The sequence below is a fragment of the Notamacropus eugenii genome, chromosome 7 (assembly GCF_028372415.1).
Source record: "Notamacropus eugenii isolate mMacEug1 chromosome 7, mMacEug1.pri_v2, whole genome shotgun sequence".
Classification (NCBI taxonomy): Eukaryota; Metazoa; Chordata; class Mammalia; order Diprotodontia; family Macropodidae; genus Notamacropus; species Notamacropus eugenii.
Window position 1 is genome coordinate 112,048,900 of NC_092878.1, and position 24,093 is coordinate 112,072,992.

The window sequence follows — 24,093 nt, forward strand, 5'->3', positions numbered from 1 at the left end:
GCTCTTGATTGTTGTGTTTGAAAGTCTCTGGTCTTTTCATCAAGAATACTTGATAGACCTCTATTTCACTGAATGACCATTTTTCCCCTGAAGTATTATACTCTGTTTTGCTGGGTATGTGTTTTTTGGTTTTAATCCTAGTTCCTTTGACTTCTGGATTATCATGTTCCAAGCCCTTTGATCCCTTAATGTAGAAGCTGTTAGATCATGTGTTGTCCTGATTTTATTTCCACAATATTTGAATTGTTTCTTCCTAGCTGCTTACAATATTTTCTCCTTGACCTGGGAACTCTGCTACAATATTGCTAAGCGATTTTTTTTTTCTTTTCAGATCTCTTTCAGGAGATGATCAATGGATTCTTTCAATATTTATTTTGCCCTCTGCTTCTAAAATATCAGGGAAGTATTTCTTGATAATTTCATGAAAAATGATGTCTGGACTCATTTTGTGATCATGGCTTTCAGGTAGTCCCATAATTTAAATTGTCTCTCTTGGAACTATTTTCCAGGTTAGTTGTTTGTTTCCAACGAGATATTTCACATTATCTTCCATTTTTTCATTCCTTTGGTGTTGTTTTGAGATTTCTTTGTTTCTCATAAAGTCGGTAGTTTCCACCTGCTCCATTCTAATTTTTAATGAACTATTTTCTTCAGAGAGCTTTTGAACCTCCTTTTCCATTTGGTTAATTCTGCTTCTCCTGATTGACTTTTTGAACCACTTTTGCAATTGAGTTAACCTATTTTTAAAAGTATTATTTTCTTCAGGTTTTTTTGGGTCTCCTTTAGCAAGCTGTTGACTTATTTTTCATGATTTTCTTGCATTGCTCTCATTTCTGTTCCTAATTTTTCCTCCACCTCTCTTACTTGATTTTCAAAATCCTTTTTGAACTCTCACTTGGCCTGAGTCCATTGAATATTTATTTTGGATATTTGGGAAGCAGAAGACTTGACTTTTATGTCTTCCCCTAAAGGTAAACATCGTTATTCCTCATCTGAAAGGATAGGAGAAAATACCTGTCCACCAAGAAAGTAAACTCTAGAGTATTTTTTTCTTTTTCCCTTTTTTGGGGCATTTTCCCAACCAATTACTTGACTTTTGGGTTCTTTGTCAAGAATAGGGTATACTCTGGGGACCTGTAAATTCTCAGTTCCTCCAAGATGACACAATCAATGAAGAAGAGTTTACACCCTCGCAAGTATGGTGGCTGAGATCCTGATCTGGTGCTCTATTCCCCCAGGGACTTTAGGAAGGGGCAGGGACACCACTCAGGGCTGAGGTTCAAATCAGCTGCTTAATTTCCCCAGGGGCTTTAAGCTGAGGTTGCAAAAATGTAACCTGCCTGCTGTTGCTGTAGCTGCCACCTCCTAGGGCCACGACCAGGGGAGAACCCTGTTCCTTTGTCCCTGAGGTGGAAAAGCTCTCTCACTGACCTTTGAAGCCACTCCTGGCATTTATAGGTTGAGGTATCTGGAAACCGCTGCTGCTGCTGGAAATTCCTGAGGACTGCTCCTCACTGTGCCACGTGGCCAAGGCTTGGCTCCATGTCCAGTGTGATATATCCTTCCCATCAGCCTCCAGGTCATCCTGAGCTGGAAAACTCTTCCTCTCTATCTTTCTGTGCTTTCTGCTGCTCTAAAATTTGTTGAGAGTCATTATTTACAAGTATTTTATGGGTTGCGTGTGTCCCCATTTTTTAGATGAGGAGCTAAGGCAAATAGAGGTTAAGTGACATGCCCAGGGTAATGTAGCTAGTCCTTTTACCTTTTTATGTCTCTCTTGGGACTTCTCTTTGAAGACCAAATTTTCTATTGGGTTCTAGTCTTTTCATCAGAAAGATCTGGAAGTTCCTTATTTCGTTGAATATCCATCTACTTACCTGTAACATTATGCTCAGCTTTGCTAGAGAGTTGATCTGTGGTTGTAATCCAACCTCCTTTGTCTCATGGAATATCATATTCCATTCCCTCTGATCTTTTAACGTAACAGCTGCAATTTCCTTTGAGATTCTGATTGTAGTTCCTCAATATTTGAATTGTTTCTTTCTGACTGCTTGTAGTATTTTATCCTTTGGAATTTTCTCCTTGAAATTTTGCTACAATCTTCTTTGGAGTTTTAAATTTAGAATCTCATTCAGGAGGTGATCTATAGATTATTTTGATGATTATTTTGTCTTTCTACAACTATGGGACAATTTTCCTTGATGATTCCTTGGAAGATACTATTCAGTGTCTTTTTTTCTTCATGGTTTTCTGGTAGACTAATAATTCTTAGATTTTCTCTCCTGCATCTAATTTGCAGGTCAGTAGCTTTTCCCATGAGATATTTAATATTTTCTTTTATGTTTTTCATTCTTTAGATTTTCTTTGAATGAATCTTGTTGTCTTATATAGTCATTAGCTTCTACTTGACTAATTCTAACAAGTTACTTTCTTCTTTTAGCTTTTGTACCTCCTTTTCAATTTATTCATATTTTCTTTTCAAGGAACTATATTCGCCACTTAGATTTTGCACTTCCCTTCCCCTTTTTGGCCAATTTTACCTTTTAAAGACTTGTTCTGTTCAGAGATATTTTTTAATTTTTTCCACTGTATTTTAAAAGGATGTTTTTTTTTCTTTTGCCTCTCTAATTTAGCTTAAAAAATTCTCCTTCAATGCTTTTTGAGTTCAAGACCAGACCTCCATCCTGTTTAAAGAGATTTGGGAATCTCCATTGGTGCAGGTAATTCAGTCATCCTATGGCTTCTCCCTCTTCCCTACGATTGGGTATAAACCCATGCACTCCGCACTTTCCCAGCCTAGTCTAACAGATCCTTCCCGTCAACGTTGCAGATTCTCCTGAGCTGTAAACTTGCCACTCTATGTGTCTTGGTGGATTCTGCCACCCTCAACTTTGGATTCACTTTTTAGAGTTATCTAAAGGAATTTGTGAAAGGGCTCAGGTGAGTTCCTTCCTCTTGACTCTATCCCTGAAGCATGTTTTTCAAGAAGCAAAATAAAACTTTAAAAACAAAGCTGTCTCCCTGTTCTAGAGATAACGCCTGAAAGTAGACTGCCTAATACAAGGCAGCCTGTCCGCAATTCTACTTGTGCCATATTCACAGCTTTTATTGCCCCTCAGAAGTGGCCAGGGTAAGAAGGTGGTTACATTTACATACCAATGGATTAACTAAAATTTTACCTGTCTAACTGCATGCCCTAATCTTTTAATCAGCATTATTCAAACTTTTCCTTTTTCTCCAATGGATGTTTAAATCAATCTCTTTTTATTAGCTTTTGATTTCAGAGCTTTCATGAATATCTGAATAACCTTACTCTAAGTAAAGTGTGTCTCTTTTATTTGGGCTTACCTTAGGACTTCATGATGATTGTGTTTACCATTGATGGGCCCTCTGCTAAGTTGTTCTCAAATTACAGGTTCCTTGAAAAAAGTAAGCTAGGTAGATTACTGCTGGATGAAAATAAAAGTGTGCACAGAAGTATATTTTAAACTTTTGCAGATATGTTGAAATTTGTAATTAAAATTGAACAAGTATATATTCATCTTTTAGTTTTGTTTAATACATTCTTGCTAAACTATTTCCTCTTTGTCAATAAATTGTATAACATCTGTACAATCTAGTTCAAGAAATATTTATTAAATATCATCTACATAAAATTAATTATTTTAGATACTGCCAATTTAATAATAAAAATGAAATTTTCTGATTTCAAGGATTAACATTCTAATGGAAGATCACAGAAAGGAGGCATTTCCTTGAAAAATATTGTTTTCATCTCTAGAATGTGTACTATATATTTATTTGAATATGCTTGTTTGGCTATTTTTATAAATCTAGATCAGAGAGGCTTCGTGAAAATCATTTTAACCCAACTTCTGTGAGGACAGGTACTAAGTCCCAAAGAATACAAAAAACTCGGCCAAAGTCACATAAAGTGTGTAACTTCTATGCAAATTAAGATCTTATGATTTTAAGCATAATGCATCTTTATGTGATATCACATTGCCACATGGTTATAGGTCTTCAATGAATTAATTGAATTTTAATTTAATACCTTAATACTAAAGACTAATTCTCATGTCTAGAAAAGGCTCTGACATGGTTTAGAAATTAGTGATTTATTAACTACTTGGTCCTTTGAAGTATATTTTTCAGAGGTTAAGCTTATATGGTTCTCATGGTCAAAAGTAATCAGATCAACCACTCAGATTTTTTTTTACATGCTCTATAAAGCAGTTCAAATCAGTGTAAAGATGAATCTATCTTTTGTTTGTTTGAAAACAATTAAAAAAAGAAAGGGACTCAATTGAATCTGTAAGCAGTCAACACATCTAAAGCTTAAAATATTAAAAAAAATTTCTTCTGCAGTTTAGCACATATGTTTCTATAGCATTATCTGTATTAATAAATACTATCACAACAGTCAGGTATACTGCAGTAGAAATCAGAGGTCCAGATTTGAAATTCTACCTCTGTCACTTTCTATGTACATGAACTTGGGGAAAGCAATTAAGCTGTATTGAGATTCACTATTCTCATCTAAAATTAAGATGTTGAAGTAGGTGGCATCAAATGATTATTGTGTTCTAAATCTGTGATGAAACATTTTCATTAATTAGTTACAGTATATATGTGTTTGTTTTGTTTCCTGTTCTTCCCAGGAATTTTGTTCTAATCTTGATTGTTATCATTCCCCAGCTGTGCTTATACAAAATTCACTTTAACCTATTGTTCCCTTCAAAAGAGAAGTCTGATTAACCGTGATCCTTCTTACTGCACAGGATTATTCTTAAGCTTTTATTCAATTCCACAAAAATTAACTGAGAGCCTGTCAGGTTTCAAGGGCTTTGCAAGAGATTTTAATGAAATAATATATGTGAAAGTGCTTTGAAAATTATAGAGTACTATCCAAATCTTTGAGATCATTACCGAGTTTAAATTTGTATCATTTAATAGTTTTAAAGATATTACAAAACTGTATTATCTGATTTCTTCCTAGAAAAGGAAATTAGAAGAAAAGTTTCCTCTGACTCAAGGATTAAGTTTGCTAGAATTTTCACCTCTGAGCTATCCTTGGTGGCTCTTTGTGTTCTGGGAATCAAGAAATGTTTAGAAATGTTGTTTCTCCTTCTTATTCCTTTATTACAACATAAGTTAGAAAGTGGGAAATTGCCCAGCAGCCTGTATTCATGGGAGATTATTGCCATGGGCAGATGGATTTTTCATTACTGGCTGTAATGAACTACACATTTATAAGAACAGCAGCAACCATGCAGTCTATCTTAAAATTGGGGACCTATCCATCTACAGAGAGCACGTTTTCCAGCCAGATGTTTTCCCAAACAAGAGTGAGAAATAACTTTCTGATAAGTAAGAAAGTTTGGCTGGTAATCTGATGAATGTTACATATGGCTACAACCATGTAGCAAAATTACCAAAGTCTTAGCAATGCATTCAGTGTAATATGTCTATGCATGGTTTATACAGAGTATTTTTATGATTTCATGTATTTAAATATCCAAACTATCTAAAAGAGACCCATGTATGGAAGAAACCTATAAAAAACATGACGTTAATTTTGTTTTCTTTAATGTAGTCATGAATCAAATAGAGCACTAGAGAAAGTTCATTAAACACACGGAGAAAATGTATATTTGATGGGATCAAAAATCTGAATTCATTTTTCTGACTTGACCTGGCTTAGGAATTTGTAAGTGAGATTTGTGGAGTGAGAGTTATGTGATCATCTAAAAGCAATGACATCTACTGATTTCAAAAGCAGTAGAAGGGATCTATAATTAGAGTACTTGAAGCAATTTCACTGAACGTACAATTGATGCTTAATTTAGTATTAAATTACAACAAAAGTTTGCAAACCACTTTGTATTGCTATAGAATTTTGATGCTTACAACTCTGAATGCGAAGTTTCTTGTGACTTCACTTGGCTCCATACGTCATTTATATCTTTTATTTTTTAAATCCTGAAACACATTTTCCAACAGACTTATCACTGTACTTCTTCATAGTCATCTTTACAATGCATTAGCCAAGTATTAACAATTACATTGATTTAGTTTCCATGGTTTCAGTGAATTTTCCAAGGAATTCCCCTGACTCCTAACTCATCATGACAAATGTTGGTATATAATTTTATCACTGATTTTATTTATTGTTGAAAATGTCCATCTGAGCACTGTAATAGTGGGAGACTAATGCCTCATGAAGTAATTTTTTCTTGTCTTTTTTCTCTATTATCTAAAAATGTTTTTATTTCTTTATTATCAATGATCCTGCAATACTATGTTATCTATTTTTATACCGAAAAACCTATCTCGAAATAAGGAGGACTTTTTTAAAATTATGAAGTCATTATTTTCTTTTCTTCACATTTCCATTACCCTATGTCCATTTCCTCCATTAAGTAAAAAATAATTTTAAAAATTTTATAAGATATATGAGTAGTCATAAAATTCATTCTAATGAAATTCAACTTTGTTATATTTGTTAATTGTTTCAACAAATTTAGTTGATTCTATAGGGATGTTTATACTATAATTTCTTCTTCAAACAGAGGTTATTGTGTTTCCTCATTGATTGTTTGTATTCCTTCAGTTATATCAGATTTAAATTTTCATGTAACAATTCATTGTGGATAATAGAAAATTATCAGAAGACTAAAATTACATGAGCTATGAAAGATATCTTTTGCAACCATCATGTCTAATTGCATTTATTCAGAATTTTAAAAGTGTCCAAAAAGCTGTGCGTGCATGCATGTGTGTGTGTGTGTGTGTGTGTGTGTGTGTGTGTGTGTGTTTGGCCTGAAACAATCACTCAGTATTATTTATTAGTAGATTCTGTGCTAAACACGAAGATTTTTTTTAAAGCAAAAGACATTCTTTACCCTCAAGAAACTCAAACTCTATTGGGGTATACAACAACATTGTATATGTGTCTGTAGAGATCCTTGAGCATTAAATATGTAGACAGACAGATATCTAGATAAATGCATATTTTAAAAAAATTGATCGGTTTCTTTTGTCATCCTGTGTACTCTTGAGCCTATTCTGAAACATAAAGTGTCCCAAGAAACTTCAGGGTGTCAAATTTCTGTTTTTTAATTAATTTATTTGTTTTCAGTTCTCTACAATCACTTCCATAAAATTTAGATTTTTCTACCCCTCCCTCCCTCATCTCTCCCCAAGATGACATACAAACTAATATGGGTTCTACCCATACATTCTTATTAAAAACATTTTCACATTAGTTATGCTGCATTGAAGAATTAAAAACAATGGGAAAACTGGTGAGAAAAGCCCAAACAAAACAAAATATAAGAGAAAATGTTTTGCTTTATCCTGTGTTCCATTTCCATAGTTTTTTCTCTGGATGTGGATGATATTTTCCCTCAAGAGTCGATTGGGAATGTTTTAGGTGCTTGCATTGCTGTGAAGGGCTCAGTCCACCAGTAAAATGCCTAGGACCCTGTGGCTCTTACTGCATACAATGATCTCCTGGTTCTTCTAGGTTCAGTCAGCATCAGTTCATATAAGTCCTTCCAGGCCTGTCTGAAGTCTTCCTGTTCGTCTTTTCATATAGTATAATAGTATTCCATTATATTCATATGACACAACTTTTTCAGCCATTCCACGATTGAGAGCGTCCCCTCGATGTATAGTTCTTGATCACCACAAAGACACCTGCTATAAATATTTTTGTACACATAGGACGTTTTCCATTTTTTATAATCTCTTTGGGATACAGTCGTTGAAACTATATGGTTGGGTCAAAGGGTCTGCACATTTTTATATCCTTTTGGGCATAGTTGCAAAATGCAGTCCAGAATTGTTGGATCAGCTCACAACTCCATCAACAATGAATTAGTGTTCTAACTCTACCACATCTTCTCCAATATTTATCTTCTTACTGTTTTGTGATGTTAGCCAACCAGATAGGTTTGATGTGGTATCTCAGAGTTGTTGGATTTGTGTTTCTCCAATCAACGGTGATTTGGATCATTCTTTTCGTATGACTATAGATTACTTTAATTTCTTCCTCTGAAAATTCCCTGTTTGTATCGTTTGACTATTCATCAATTTTGGAATGACTTGCATTCTTTACATTTGACTCTATATATTTCTATATATTATATATTTCTCTACATATTTTAGAAATGAGGCCTTCATCACAGACAATAGTTGCAAAATTCCTTTCCCAGTTTTCTACTTCCTGCCAAATCTTGTTTGAATTGGATTTGTTTGTGCAAAACTTTTCAAATTAATGTAATAAATTTTGCCCTTCATAATGTTCTCTATTTCTTCTTTGGTTATAAATTTTCCTATTCTCATATATATGACAAATGCACTATTCCTTGCTCCTATAATTTGTTTATATTATCAATCTTTATATCTACATCATGTATCCACTTGGACTTCATTATTGTGCATGGTATCAGGCACTGATAGTGTGGCAATTTCTGCCACACTATTATCCAGTTTTCCTAGCAATTTGTGTCAAACAGTAAGTTCATATGGCAGAGGACGGGGTCCTTGGGTTTATCAACCAATTGATTGCAATACTGAGTCTCTACTGTGCCTTGGGTACTGAACCTATTCCACTTGTCTACCCATATATTTCTTTGTCAGTAGCCAATGGTTTTGATGATTTATGCTTTATAATACAATTTTAAATTGGGTAGGGATAGGTTGCCTTCACTAGCATTTCTTTTCATCAATTCCCATGGTATTCTGGACTTTTGCTATTCCAGATGAATTTTGATATTATTTTTCCTAGCTCTAAAAATGTATTTCTGGTAGTTTAATTGATATGACACGGAATAGGTAAATTAATTTAGGTAGAATGGTAATTTTTATTATATTGACTCGGCCTAGCCATGAGCCACTGATGTTTTTCCATTTACTTGGATCTGACTTTATTTGTACAAAAAGTGCTTTGTAATTGGGTTCATATATTCCCTGGGTTTCTTTTGGCAGACAGACTACCAGATATTTTACAGTGTCTACAATAGCTTTAAATGGAATTTTTCTGTCTCTTGCTGTTGGGCTTTGTTATTGATATACAGCAATTCAGATTATTCATGTGGGTATGTTTTGTAGCAATTTTGCCAAAGCTGTACATTATTTCAAGTAGCTTTGTAACTGATTTTTAAGGATTCCCTAAGTATATCATCATGTCATAACATCTGCAAAGAGTGATAATTTAATTTTTTCTTTTCTAATTCTAATTCCTTCATTTCTTTTCTTTTAATATTGCTAGAGCTAACATTTATAATACTATAATGAATAACAGTGGTGATCCTGGACATCGTTGTTTCACCCCTGATCTTGTTGGAAATGCATCTAGTTTATACTCATTACATATGATGCTTCTGAGGTTTTAGGTTCTGAGGTTTTACTTATTATTTTATAGAGAGTTCCATTTATTCCTATGCTCTCCAGTGTTTTCAACAGGAATGGGTGTTGCATTTTGTCAAAAGCTATTTCTGCATCTATTGAGGTAATAATAGGTTTTTGTTAGTTTTTTTTGTTTTTTTTTTTTTTGTTTTGTTGTTGTTGTTTCTATTGATATGCTGGTAGTTTTCCTAATACTGAACCAGCTCTGCATTCCTGGTATAAATCCTACCTGATCATCATATATTATTCCTATGATAAGTTGCTTTAGTCTTTTTGTTAATATCTTATTTAAAAATTTTGCAAGCATTATTCATCAGAGAAATTCATCTATAATATTCTTTCTCTGTTTTGGCTCTTCCTGGTTCAGGTATCAGAACCATATTTGTATCATAAAAGGAATTTTTTATGTTTCCTTCTTCAACAATTTTCCCAAATATTCTATATAGTATTGGAATTAATTATTCTTTAAATGTTTAATGGAATTCACTTGTAAATTCATCAGACCCTAGAGGTTTTTGGCTAGGGATTTGATTCATGGCTTGTTCAATTTCTTTTTCTGCGATGGGGACAGTTAAGCATTCAACTTCCTCTTCAGTTATTCTGAGCAATTTATATTGTTGAAATATTCATCCACCTTACTTAGATTGTCAAATTTATGGGAATACAATTGGGCACAATTGGGCAAAGTAATTTATAATAGCTATTTAAATGTCCTCTTCCTTGGAAGTGAGTTCACACTTTTCATTTTTTATACTAGTAATTTGTTTTTCTTCTTTCTTTTTTTTTAACCAACTTGACCAAAGTTTGATCAATTTTTCTGGTTTCTTCATAAACCAACTCAATTATATCTATTCATTCAAAAATTTTCTTAATTTCAGCTTTATTAATCTCTCCATTTGTTTTCAGTTTTACTAAGGTGGAATTTAGTTGAGCATTTTCAGTTTGATCTTTTTCTAGTTTTTCCAGCTTCCAGGTTCAATTCATTGATCTTCTCTTTCATTACTTTTATTGGTGTAGACATTTGGCACAGCTAGTTGATGCAGTGGATAGAGTACCAGTTCAGGAGCCAGGAAAACCTGAGTTCAAATCTCACCTCAGATACTTGACACTCACTAGCTGTATGACATTGGGCAAGTAACACAACCTCAATTTCCTCATCCTGGGTAATCTCCAGTCATCCTGATGAATATGTGGTCACTGGATTCAGAACACTCTGGAGGAGAAGTGAGGCTCATGATATGAACAGCAATCCCTCACTCAAAACAAAGTGAAGTGCAAGTCATATCATTATTTCTGTGATGGCATGGTCTTCTTTGGCAATGAAGGACAAATGCACATGTAGGCATTCAATCATAAAAAAACTTCTCCTAATAGCTGTTTTGCAGTATCCCATAAGTTGTGGTATGTTGTTTCGTTATTATCTTTCACTTGAATAAATTATTGATTGTTTCTGTAATTTGTTGTTCTCATTCTTTAGGATTAGATTATTTAGTTTCCAATTAATTTATGGTCTTTCTTTCCATGGCCTTTGATTACATAAAATTTTTATTGCTTTATGATCTGTTTGGGATGCATTGTCAATCTTTGCCCTTCTGCACTGGATTGTGAAGATTTTATGCCAAAGTATATGGTCAATTTTTGTATATGTGCCAAGAATTGCTGTGAAAATGTTATATTCCTTTCTATCCCCATTCAATTTTCTCTATCGATCTATCATATCTACCTTATACAAAGTTCTATTCACCTCCTCCACTTCTTTCTTGTTTATTTCGAGGTTAGATTTATCAAGTTCGGAAAGGGGGAGGTTGAGGTCACCCACTGGTGTGGTTATACTCTCTCTTTCTTTCTGTAACTCCCTTAACTTCTCCTCTAAGTATTTGAATGATATACTACTTTGTGCCTATATATTTAGTAATAATATTGCTTCATTGTCTCTGGTGCCTATTAGCAGGATATAGTTTCCTTCCCTATTTGTTTTGATTAGATCTAATATAGCTTTTGCTTTTTCTGAGATTAAGATTGCTAACCCTGATTTTTTTTTACATACACTTCAATATAATATATTCTGCTCCAAGGTTTTACTTTTACCCTGTGTGTATCCCCCAGTTTCAAATGTGTTTCTTGTAAACAATGCAATGTTGAATTATGGTTTTTAATGCACTCTGCTATCCAACTTTTTCTTTTTTTCCCTCCCTCCCTTCTTTCTTCCTTTCTTTCTTTCTTTATTTAACTTTTAACATTCATTGTCACAAAATTTTGGGTTACAAATTTTCTCCCCTTTTGTACCCTCTCCCCACCCCAAAACACCGAGCGTTCTAATTGCCCCTGTCTGCCAATCTGTCCTTTCTTCTATCATCCCTCTCTGCCCTTGTCTCCATCCGATACCCCTTTACCTGTATTTCTTATTTCCTAGTGGCAAGAACAGTACTTAACAGCTGTTCCTAAAACTTTGAGTTCCAACTTCTCTTCCTCCCTCCTTCACCACCCTTTCCCTTTGGAAGGCAAGCAATTCAATATAGGCCAAATCTGTATAGTTTTGCAAATGACTTCCATAATAGTAGTGTTGTGTAAGAACGAATTATATTTCCCTCGATCCTATCCTGTCCCCCATTACTTCTGTTCTCTCTTTTGATCCTGTCCCTCCCCATGAGTGTTGACCTCAAATTGCTCCCTCTTGCCCCTGCCCTCCCTTCCATCATCCCCCCCACCCTGCTTATCCCCTTATCCCCCACTTTCCTGTATTGTAAGATAGGTTTTCATACCAAAATGAGTGTGCATTTTATTCCTTCCTTTAGTGGAAGGTGATGAGAGTAAACTTCATGTTTTTCTCTCACCTCCCCTCTTTATCTCGTCACTAATGAGTCTTTTGCTTGCCTCTTTTATGAGAGATAACTTGCCCCATTCCATTTCCTCCTTTCTCCTCCCAATATATTTCTCACTGCTTGATTTCATTTTTTAAAGATATGATTCCATCCTCTTCAATTCACTCTGTGCACTCTGTCTCTATGTGTCTGTGCATGTGTGCATATGTGTGTGTGTAATCCCACCCAGTACCCAGATACTGAATAGTTTCAAGAGTTACAACTATTGTCTTTCCATGTAGGAATGTAAACAGTTCAATTTTAGTAAGTCCCTTATGACTTCTCTTTGCTATTTGCTTTTTCATGCTTCTCTTCATTCTTGTGTTTGAAAGTCAAGTTTTCTTTTCAGCTCTGGTCTTTTCATCAAGAATGCTTGAAAGTCCTCTATTTCATTGAAAGACCAATTTTTGCCCTGAAGTATTATACTCACTTTGGCTGGGAATGTGATTCTTGGTTTTAGTCCTAGTTCCTTTGACTTCTGGAATATCCTATTCCATGCCCTTCAATCCCTTAATGTAGAAGCTGCTAGATCTTGTGTTATCCTGATTGTATTTCCACAATACTTGAATTGTTTCTTTCTAGTTGCTTCCAATATTTTCTCCTTGACCTGGGAATTCTGGAGTTTGGCCACAATGTTCCTAGGAGTTTCTCTTTTTGGATCTCTTTCAGGCAGTGATCTGTGGATTCCTTGAAGACTTATTTTGCCCTCTGGTTCTAGAATCTCAGGGCAGTTTTCTTTGAAAATTTCATGAAAGATGATGTCTAGGCTCTTTTTTTTGATCATGGCTTTCAGGTAGGCCTATAATTTTTTAAATTGTCTCTCCTGGATCTATTCTCCAGGTCAGTTGTTTTTCCAATGAGATATTTCACATTATCTTCCATTTTTTCATTCTTTTGGTTTGTTTTGTGATTTCTTGGTTTCTCATAAAGTCATTAGCCTCCGTCTGTTCCATTCTAGTTTTGAAAGAACTATTTTCTTCAGTGAGCTTTTGAAGCTCCTTATCCATTTGGCTAATTCTGCTTTTGAAAGCATTCTTCTCCTCACTGGCTTTTTGAACCTCTTTTGCCAATTGAGTTAGCCTATTTTTCAAGGTGTTATTTTCTTCAGCATTTTTTTGGGTCTCCTTTAGCAGGGTGCTGACCTGCTGCTCATGCTTTGACTGCATGTCTCTCATTTCTCTTCCCAGCTTTTCCTCCATCTCTCTTAACTTGATTTTCAAAATCCTTTTTGAGCTCTTCCATGACCTGAGCCCATTGAGTCAGCTGGGATACAGAAGCCTTGACTTTTGTGTCTTTACCTGATGGTAAGCATTGTTCTTCCTCATCAGAAAGAAAGGGAGGAAATGCCTATTCACCAAGAAAGTAACCTTCTATAGTCTTATTTTTTTTTCCCTTTTCTGGGCATTTTCCCAGCCAGTGACTTGACTTCTGAGTGTTCTCTCCACCCCCACCTCGCCTCCAGATTGGCCCAGCCAGCACTTGGGGTCTGAGATTGAAATGCTGCTCTCCAGCCTCAGGGCTTTGGGCAGGGGCAGAGCTGCTATTCAGTTTGAGATTAAGTTCAGGTGCTCAGGTGAGGGCAGGGCCGCCTCATGGGCTCAGTTCCCTCAGGGGGTTTATGCAGAGACCTTCAACAATGAATCCAGGCTCCTGCCTGCTTGGGGACCCCCTGTCTGCTGCTGCGTCTGCAGCTGCCTCCTAGGGGGCTTGAGTTATGGGGTCACTCCACACCCCTCTCGACCTGCCAAAGAGATCCTCTCACTGACCCTTGTCACCTGTGGGTGGGGGACCTACGTGGCCACTGGAGATTCCATCCCTGAAGCCTGCTCGGATCCGCTCCTTTCAGTGCCATGCCACAGAGGCAGAGTTGGGCTCTGCTCCTGGTCTGGGGCGCGAGGTACCTTTTGTAAGAGGTTTTCAGGCTCTCTGGAGCTGAAATCTCCTCCTCTCTTTTGTTCTGTGGCTTCTGCTGCTCCAGAATTAGCCAGTGGTTCTTTTTTTACGGGTATTTTATGGGCAGTGCGTTCAGAAGTAGTGTATGTGCGTCTATCTACTCTGCCATCTTGGCTAAGCGCCCCCCCCCCCCCCCGCCACCTTTTTCTTATGGGAGAGTTCATGCCATTCACATTCACAGTTATGATCACTATCTGTGTCTTTCCCTCCATTCTATCCCCCACTCCAGTTAATTCTTTTAGTTCTCCCTTCTCCCTTTCCCTCCATATTGGAGCTTCAAATTTTGACCACCACCTCCCTCAATCTTCCTTCCCTTCAATCAGTCCCCCTCTCTTTATTTAACTTTTTCCCTTTCTATTTATTCCTTCCCATTAAACCTCAACTCCCTTTTCTTTTCTCTTCCTGCTCCTAGTGCCTATTGGGCTTGTGATATTTCCATATTTAACTGATTTTGTTGTTTTCTCCATGAACCAAATCAGATGAGAGTAAACCTAAAACATGTTCATCTCCCTCCCCTCTTTCCCTCTACTATAACTTTTTTGCCTCTTCATGTCATGTAATTTACTTTATTCTGCCTACTCTTTTTCACATCTCCAATCACAGTCCCTTTGCACACTGAAAGCACATTTTTAATCATCACATCATTTAATTTCTACCCACCCTCTACATCTGTGTGTATCCCTTTTAAATATCATAGTAAATATGCAATCCTCAAGATTAACGATTATAATCTTCCCTTATATGGATGTAAACAGTTTGCCCATATTGAATAACAAACTCCCCTCTCTGTTTACTTATTTATGCCTCTTTTAAAACTTGTATTTGAAAATCAAATTTAGTATTTGGCTCTGACCTTTTAATCAGGATGGTCCTTGATTATAGTCCAACCTCCTTGGCCTTAATATCATTTTCCAGTCCCTCCAGTCTTCAAATATAGTAGCTGTAAGGTCCTGTTTGGTCCTGACTGTAGTGCCTTGATATTGGAAATGTTTCTTTCTGGCTGCTTACAGTATTTTCTTCTTCACTTGATATTTTTGGAATTTGTCAACAATACGCCTTGGTGTTTTCAGTTTGAGATCTCTTTCAGGTGATTATCAGTGGATTCTTTCAATGATTCTTTTGCCCTCTGGATCTTGGACCTCAGGTTAGTTTTCCTTCAGTGATTCTTGGAAAGTATTTTCCAGGCTCTTCTTTTTTTCATCATGGTTTTCCCAATAGAACAATAACTTAGATTATCTCTCCCGGATCTATTTTCCAAGTCAGTTGTTTTCCAATGAGATAATGAGATATTTTATATTTTCTTCTGTCTTTTTCATTCTTCAGATTCTGTTTGATTGGTTCTTTTTTTTGAGTTAAGATTTTTATTTAATGTTACAAAAAAATTTAGTCAAACAGACGAAAGCCCATGTCATCATCGGACTCCTCGGATTCTTCTCTTTTTTGCTTCCTCTTTCTTCTTTGCCTCAGCTGGGGCAGCTGTGCTAGCAGGAGCAGCCCCTCCAAGAGGGGCAGCACCACCAGCTGCTGAGGTGGGTTCACCAATATCTACGTTGTAGATGAGACTTGCAATGTTTACATTGGACAGGGTCTTTGCAAATAATCCAGACTAGAATGGTTCAACATTTACACCAGCTGCTTGGTGTAATCAATGTACGGGCATTGATTTTTTCCTCCATGACTGTAACCTCTTTGTCGTGAAGACTCAGGGCAGAATAGATGCAGGCGAGCTCAGAGACGTCCATTTCAGCAGTTGAATGAGGAGACATTTGCTTGTAGTGTGCTAGTCGCCGGCTGAAATGAGGGGTCACCCCAACATGGCCTTAGCTTCTGAAGAACCAAGCTCCTTACAGACAACTGAAGAGAAAGTTGTTAGACTGATTCTTGATGTCTCATAGATTCATTAGCTTCTATTTGCCCAATTCTAATTTTTTAAAATAAATTTAATTATTTTTAGTTTTCAACATTCATTTCAACAATACATTGAGTTCAATTTTTCTCCCTATATCTCCCTTCTCCCACCACTAAACACAATGCATTCTGCTTACCCCTTCCCCCAATCTTCTCTCCCTTCTTTCTCACCTCTCCCTTCCCTTATCCCCATCTTCTCTCTTTTATAAGGCAAGATAGATTTCTACATTCCTCAACCTCTATTTCTTATTTCCTAGTTGCATGGAAAATCAATTCTCAACATTGGTTCCTAAAATTTTGAGTTCCAACTTCTCTCCCTTCTTCCCTTCCCACAGACTCCCACTGAGAAGACAAGCCATTCAATATAGGCTATACATGTGTAGTTTTGCAAAACACTTCCATAATAGTCATGTCGTGAAAGACTAACTATATTTCCCTCCATCCTATCCTGCCCCCATTTATTATATTCTTTCTTTTGACCTTGTTACCCCAAAAGTGTTTATTTCTAATAACTCCCTCCTACCATTTTCCTTCCCTTCTATCTCCCCCCCCCACTCCACTTATCCATTTCTCCACTACTTTACTGTAGTGTAGAAGAGATTTTCATATCAAATTGAGTGTGCATATTATTGCCTCCTTGAGTCAAATGTGATGAGAGTAGGATTGACTTTTTCCATCTCACGTCCACCTGCTTTTCCTTCCATTGAAAAGGTTTTGCTTGCCTCTTTTATGAGAGATAATTTTCCCCATTCTATTTCTCCTTCTTCCTCCGAGTATGTACCTCTCTCACCCCTTAACTTTATTTTTTAGACATCATCCCTTCCTATTCAGCTCACCCTGTGCCCTCCATATGTGTGTGTGTGTTTGTGTGTGCATGCCCGTGTGTGTGTGAGTGTTATCTCTCCAACTACCGAAATACTGAAAACAGTGTCGAGTCACAATTACAACCTTTCCATATAGGAATGTAAACAATTCAACTTTATTAAGTCCCTTATGATTTCTCTTTCCAGTTTACCTTTTCATGCTTCTCTTCATTCTTGTGTTTGAAAGTCAAATTTTCCATTCACTTCTGGTCTTTTCATCAAGAATGCTTGAAAGTTCTCTGTTTCATTAAATGACTATTTATTCCCCTGAAGTATTATGCTCGGTTTTTCTGAGTAGGTGATTCTTAGTCATATTCCTTGTTCCTTTGACTTCTGGAATATCAAATTCCAAGTCCTTTGATTCCTTAATTTAGAAGCTGGTAGAATTTGTGTTATCCTGATTGCATTTACACAATACTCAAATAATTTCTAGTAGCTTGCAATATATTGTATTTCCTGAGAAATAACTGAGAATTCTCGAATTTGGCTGCAATACATAGGAGATTTTTTTGTATTTCTTTCAGGAGGTGATGAGGGGATTCTTTCAATGTTTATTTTACCCTCTGGTTCTAGAATATCAGGGAAGTTTTCTTTTATATTTCCATGAAAGATGATGTCTAGGATCTTTTTGTGATCATGATTTTCAGGTCGTCCCATAATTTTTAAGTTGTATCTCCTGGATGTATTTTCCTGGACAGTTGTTTCTCCAAAGAGATATTTCACATTGTCTTATATTTTTTCATTGTTTTGGTTTTGTTTTGTAATTTCTTGGTTTCTCATGAAGTCATTATCTCCCACCTGCTGCATTCTAATTTTTATTTTTTCTGTTGTTTTCTTATTTTTTTTTATTTTTTTTAAAACAGTTTATAAAGCAATTCAGACTTTTAGTCAGGTGATACATCTTTTGAAAGCATTTACAATATGAACCACAAAATAATTTTTTTAAAACATTAACCAACTGAGACACAGATAATATTTGTGTTGCTTACTTCACAAGCTCTTGACCTATTTGTCTCCACAGTATTACTAAGAATTAAAGGTCCCTCACCTAATGCTCTTGGTCTGAAGTCCTATGCCTAATAGCTTAATTTTAGACAACCTCAGATGTTGCCTTACCCATAATCTATAATTGAATAGATCTTCTATTAAACTTATAAACCTTTTGATTATAGAAAATTGCCACTAATAGTAAGGACTTTGCGGGGATACAATATCTCCCCAATTTCATGTCAACTCCAGGCAGGATCAGATTATCCACTTGCATTCAGTTAGACTTAAAGTCTGCCAGGTGTCAGTAGGGAAACTGAGTCAGGAGAATCCCACCTCAGTCCATGCTGTACAGCCACTCTCCCACCCTCCCCTTGAGATCACCTCTACAGTTCATACCAGCATCTCATCAGCTTACAGGCATCATGTATTGGAGTCTCAGATTGCCTTTATTGCTACCCATACCAGGAGTTAGACTCAGAAGAAGAGTCACTTAATAGTCCCATAGCATCTAAAAATGGCAAGTTCCAACAACCAGGTTTCACTATGATTATAGTTTCACTTTGGCTAAGGAACATCTTTTGAGACAAGTCTTAAGTGGCTTGCATTTCTTTCTATACATTTTCTAGTTCTTGATTAAATGGCAATCATTAAATCAAATTTACCATTGAAGCCTTCACTTTTCCATCAATGCCAAATTTTACCAGAGGTTAGCTTCCTCTAGGAAATTTAGACTGAAATTCTTTTCTCCAAACTAAACATGCCATTGATTTATTCTCAGTAATTAATTCAGTGTGTTGTTTTATTTATTTTTTAATTAAATTTAATTATTTAACTTTTAACTTTCATTTTCAGAAAATTTTGGGTTCCAAATTTTCTCCCCATTTCTCTCCTCCCCCCACCCAAAAACACCAAGCATTCTAATTTCCCCTATCACCAATCTGCCCTCTCTTTTAACATCCCTCACTTCCCTTGTCCCCATCTTCTCTTTTGTCGTGTGGGGCCAGATAACTTTCTATATCCCATTATCTGTATTTCTTATTTCCTAGTAGCAAGAGCAATATTCGACAGCTGTTTCTAAAACTTTGATTTCCAACTTCTCTTCATCCCTCCCTCCCCACCCATTCCCTTTGGGAAGGCAAGGCATTCAATATATGTCATATCTGCTTGGTTTTGCAAATGACATCCATAATAGTCGTGTTGTGTAAGACTAACTGTATTTCCCTCCATCCTATCCTGCCCCTCATTTCTTCTGTTCTCTCTTTTGATCCTGTCCCTCCCCAAGAGTGTTAACTTCATATTGTTCCCTCCTCCTACTGCCTTCCCTTTCATCTTCCCCCCTACCCTGCTTATACCCTTCTCCCGCACTCAGTTTATTGTTTTAATACAAATTGCTTTTACCTCACTTTGTATCATGGCCATTTTTTCTCCCCATCATTCCCCTCCCGCCACTTCCTAATATCTTGCATTCTGATTATTCCTTTCCTAAATGTCCCCTCCCCTCCATCACACCTCACCCCTCTCCTATCCCCATCTTCTCTCTTTTCTTGCAGGGCAAGTTAAATTTCCATACCACTATTCCTGTAGTTCTTATTTCCCGATCATATGCAAGAAAAATTCTCAACATTTGTTTCCAATACTTTGAATTCCAACTTCTCTCCCTCCCCACCTCCCTCCCCAGCCCCACTGAGAAGGGAAGCAATTCAATACAGACTAAACATGTGTTGTTTTGCAAAAGACTTCCATAGTAATCATGTTGTGTAATACTAATTATATTGCCCTCTGACCAACCCTATCTCCCCTTATTTTTCCCCCTACAATTGACCTTGTCCTTTCTCAAAAGTGTTTATTTCTACTGACTCCCTTCTCCCATTTGCCCTCCTTTCTAACATTCCCCTAGCTCCACTTGTCGCCTCCTGTCCTACTTTCCTGTGGTGTATATAAATTTACATATCAAATTTAGTGAGCATGTTATTTCTTCCTTTAACCACACGTAGGGAGATTAGGTTTATTACCCCCGTCCCCTTCCCCCTTATCTCCTCCATTGAATTAGATATTTTTTATCTCTTTTAAGAGTTATAGCCTGCCCCATTCCATTACTACCTTTCCCTTCCTGGAATTTTCCTTCTTCACCCCTTAATTTTTATTTTATTTTATTTTTTTGTGTGCGTATATGGATATTGTCTCTTCTGATATAACACACGCTGTACTCTCTATCTATGTGTATGCGTGTGTGTATGTGTGTGTGTGTGTGTGTGTGTGTGTGTGTGTGTGTGTGTATGAACAATCTCTCCATCTACCCAAATACTGAGAAAAGATTCAAGAGTTAAAAATATTTTCTTTCCATGTAGAAATGTAAACAGTTCAGCTTTAGATAGTCTTTTATGATTTTTCTTTTCTGTTTACTTTTTCATGCATTGGTTCTTGTCTTGGGAAGTCAAATTCTTAAATACAGATCTGGTCTTTTCCTCAACATGAAATCTTGAAATCCGACTATATCACTGAATGACCATTTTTTCCCTTAAAGTATTATATTTAGATTTGCTAGGTAGTTGATTCTTGGTTTCAGTCCTGGTTCCTTTGACTTCTGAAATATCCCACTCTAAGCTCTTCAATCCCTTAATATTGAAGCTGCCAGATCCTGTGTTATCCTGATTGTATTTTCACAGTATTCAAATTGTTTCTTTCTAGATGTTTGCAGTATTTTCTCCTCGATCTGGGAACTCTGAAATTTGGCCACAATATTCCTAGGAGTTTCTCTGTTCAGGTTTCTTTCAGGAGGTGATTGATGAATTCTTTCAATATCCATTTTGCCCTCTGATTCTATAACATCAGGGCAATTTTCCTTGATAATTTCATTGAAGATAATATCTAGGCTCTTTTTTTGATCATAACTTCCAGGTAGTCCAATAATTTTTAAATCATTTCTCCTGGATCTATTTTCCAGGTCCGTTGTTTTTCTAATGAGTTGTTTCACATTATCTTCTATTTTTTCAAATTTTTGTTTTTGTGTACTAACTTCTTGGTTTAACTCATAGTCATTCGTATCCCTGGACTCAATTCTCTCTTTTAAAGAATTATTTTGTTCAGTGAACTTTTGAAACTTCTCCTCCATTTGGCTAATTCTGCTTTTTTAAACTTCTTTCTCCTCGTTGGCATTTTGGACCTCTTTTTCCAATTTCTTTTTAAAGCTGTTATTTTCCTCAGCATTTTTTTGGTTTTCCTTTTGGAAGCTGCTAACTTGATTTTTAAGGTCTTCTATTGCCTGAGCCCATTTTAAGTTCCCTTTGGAGGCAGAGGCCTTGACTTCCTCTGACAGTATGCCTTGTTCTTCCACATCAGAAAGGATGGGGGAAGACACCTGTTCTCCAAGAAAGTAACCTTCTATGGTCTTATATTTTTTCCCTTTTCTGGGCATTTTCTCAGCCAGTTACTTGACTTCTGAGTTTGCTCTCCACTACCATCTTGCCTCCAGTTCTGCCCAGCCAGTGCTTGTGGGCTGAGATTCAAATGTTACTCTCAAGGTCGGGGCTGCTATTTAATGTGAGATTAAGTTCAGCTGCTCAGGTAGGGGTAGGGGCGCCACATGCGGCTTAGATCCCTCAGGGGCTTTACGAGGAGATCTTCAATAATGTATGGGGGCCACTGCCTGCTTTGGTAGGCCCTGTCTGCCACTGCCTCTGCTGCTGCCTCCTGAGGGGGCTTGAGTTATGCAGACACCTCTCTCTCCTCTTGGCCACCCGAAAAGACCCTCTCACTGACCTTTGGTGCTCGTGGGTTGAGGGTTCTATGCTGCCGCTGGAGATTCTCTCCCTGAAGCCTGCTCGCATCTGCTCCTCTTGTGGCTGCTTGGCCAAAGCAGGGCTGGGCTCTGCTCCACGTCTGGTGCACGACAGACCTTTTCCGTTGGTTTTTCAGGTCTCTCTGGTACATAAATCTCCTCCACTCCATTGTTCTGTGGCTTCTGCTGCTCTAGAATTTGTTGAGAGTTCTTCTTTACAGGTATTTTATGGGATGTGGGGTAAGAGCTAAGCATCTGTTTATCTTTCTACTCTGTCATCTTGGCTCATCTCCACTTTCTAACTTTTAAAGTACTATTTTCTTCAATAAACTTTTGAATAAACTTCTCCATTTGGCTAATTCTGCTTTTTAAAGCATTCTTCTCTTCATTGACTGTTTGGACCTCTTTTGCCATATGAATTATTCTGTTTTCAATGGTGTTGTTTTCTTCAGCATTTTTTCAGGTCTCTTTTAACAAGGTGTTGACTTGCTTTTCAAGATTCTCTTGCATCTCTCTCATTTATCTTCCCAATGTTTCATCCACCTCTCTTACTTGATTTTCAAAATTCTTTTTGAGCTCTTCCATGGCCTGAGACCACTGCATATTTATTTTGGAGGTTTTGGATGCAGAAACCTTCACTTTTCAGTCTTCCACTGATGGTATGCATTGTTCTTTCTAATCCAAGAAGATGCAAGAAAATACCTGCTTACCAAAAAAGTAACCTTCTACAGTCTTTTCCCCCGTTTTTTGGTGCATTTTCCCATCCAGTTACTTGATTTTTGAGTCCTTTGTCAAGTGGAGGGTATTATATAGAGACCTGTAAGTTCTTAGTTCCTCCAAGGCGGCACAATCCTGGTAGAGGTGTATACTTCTCATCTGACCTCTGGTTTGATCTAGCAGCAACCACAAGCTTTTCTACCCAGGTTCTACTAGTAGAATTTCCTCTCTAATGCCTCTACCAGTTCCACCAGACAGTGTTTCTCCTCACTCCAGGGCCACCACTCAGGTCTGAGACCCAAATCAGCAGATCAACTTTCCCAGGATCTTTTGGCTGAGGGCTCCAAAAATGGACATTTATCCTCTTCCTGTGGTTTCCTGGGGCTGCCTGGGGCTAAGACCAGATCGTTTTCCCTTCTCAACCAGGTGAAAGAGCTGACCTTTGAAGCTGTCGTTGGCTCTTGTGGGTTCAGGAATCTGGGAACCACAGCTTCTCGCTGAGGATTTCTATCTCTGCCCCCACCTGCCAGAAGCTTGCTCCAGTCCTTTCCTTGCTGCACCACACAGCCAGTGCTGGACTGTGCTGCACTCTGCTCTGTGCCCGGTGCAATAGACTTTTGCTGCTGGCCTTCCAGGTTGCCTTGGGGTGGAAATCACTTGAGATCTGAAGTTTTGTGGCTTCTTCTGCTCTAGAGTTTGTGTAGAGTCTTTTTTTACAGGTATTTTATGGGTTGTGGGGGGAGACCTTCTACAGGTCTGTCCCTTTACTCTGCCATCCTGGCTCCATTCCCCCCCCTCCCCAATTCTAATTTTAGTAGATTGTTTTCATAAATTAACTTTTGATTTTGATTTTGTTTTTGCATTTGTCCAACTTTTCCAGTTAAGTGTTGTATTTCTTTATCCATTTGTTCAATTTTCTTTTAAAAATTCTTGCATTTATTCTTTTTACTTTTTTACATATCACTAGCCAATTTTTTTTTTTCTGCATCTCCAATTTGGCTTTTAAAATCCTTCTTGGCCTCATCCAAAATGCGTTCTGGGTTTGAGACCAATCCACATTCTCTTCTGAGGTCACAGATTGGAGTACTTTCTTAATGCTGATCTCTTAGATATTCATGTTTTGGTCCTTGTCCCCATAGCAAGATTCTATGGTGATTTTTTTTCTCATTTACTTTTTCTCACGATGATTACCATTTTTCTGACTTTTAGAGTGGATCTCTGCTTCTGTGATACAGGGCACTCTGTCTCAAGCTTCTTGTGTTTAGAAATTGAGGCTTTATGTGTTGTGGTCTGTGGTTTTATAAGCTAGGAACTAGAATGCTGCAGTATACCTGGCAATGAGCTGGCTGCTGTACCAATGCATAAGCCAGGTGAAATCTTTCTGCGTTTTTCTGAGTTACTATGTAGTTTGCTTGTGATATGTGGGGAGGGGTGGTCTGGCTGTAGGAGGTCTCCTCTCCTGACCTAGAATACAGTCATGCTTAGCTGCTGGTGAACCCCTGCCTGCACTGGTGTCTACCCAATTCCCCTGGGATGCATGCCTGGGATCCTGGTGTTGGCAAGTAGGGACTCCACCCCTCTGGTGCTCAGGATTTCCTCCTACTTTGCT

At 37.2% G+C, this 24,093-nt stretch overlaps 1 pseudogene; it reads right to left on the reverse strand.

Moving 5' to 3' along the window:
* Positions 1–15,611: 15,611 nt before the first annotated feature.
* Positions 15,612–21,816, reverse strand: LOC140514744 (large ribosomal subunit protein P1-like; annotated as a pseudogene).
* Between the last annotated feature and the right edge of the window lie 2,277 nt (positions 21,817–24,093).